Genomic DNA, 1010 nt, shown 5'->3' with positions numbered 1-1010 from the left:
GGTCTTGTGCCTTCCCCAATGGAGAGCCAAAAGGTAACTCTAGTGGATTACTTGTGTCATTGAGTTACCTCACTTATGGGTAGGTTCTTGCAGTGTCCAATTGTGTGGACGAGGTTCGTGCAACACCTCTTAGCCGCCGAACCACCAAGTGTTGGTCGACACAACGGGGACTAGCGTGCCGACAAGCACGTGAACCACGGGAGAAAAATTGGCTGTCTCTTGCCCTTTGGTATTTTCCTGGTGATTGATTTAATATTCATCTTGTGATTGGTTCACTCCTCTACACAGCAGTATAATCACCCTACTCACTCATTTATATTCTTGCAAACTAGTTGTGGCAAGTTCTTTAGTGTAATTAGAATTGAGAGCTTGCTTTGTTATTTTAAGTTCATCTAGTGGAGCTCTTTAGAGTAGCAAGATTGAGAGCTCTTAGTGAGTAGTAACATTGCAAGTTGTGTGCCTAGTAATCATTGCAACTAGAATTATTAGATAGGTGGCTTCCAACCCTTGTAGAGCTAGAGTAAGTTTGCATTTCGCTATTTGTCATACTAATCAAATTGCTCTAGTTGATTTGTAGATTTTTAAATAGGCTATTCATCCCCCCTCTAGCCATATTAGGACCTTTCAAGTGGTATCGGAGCCGTGGTCACCATTTGATTGAAGGCTTAACAACCTCGATGTCAAATTATGGCTCAAGTTGTGTTCAACCATGTGGGGGGCAAACCACCATTCTTTGATGGCACATGCTATGATTATTGGAAGAGAAAGATGAGGATGCATCTTGGTTCAATCAATGATCAAGTATGGGAGGTGACCGAGAATGACTATGCTATCATTGATCCTGATGACCCCACCAACCAAGACAAGACCAACAAACAATGCAATACAATGGCTCTCAACACCATATACAATGCCATTGATTCGAAGGTGTTTGAGCAAATCAAGGATTGTGAAAGAGCAAATGAGGTGTGGAGGAGATTGGAGGAAATATATAAGGGCACACCGGCGGT

The sequence above is a fragment of the Miscanthus floridulus genome, chromosome 8 (assembly GCF_019320115.1).
Source record: "Miscanthus floridulus cultivar M001 chromosome 8, ASM1932011v1, whole genome shotgun sequence".
Taxonomy (NCBI): Eukaryota; Viridiplantae; Streptophyta; class Magnoliopsida; order Poales; family Poaceae; genus Miscanthus; species Miscanthus floridulus.
Note: the sequence above shows the minus strand (reverse complement) of the source record.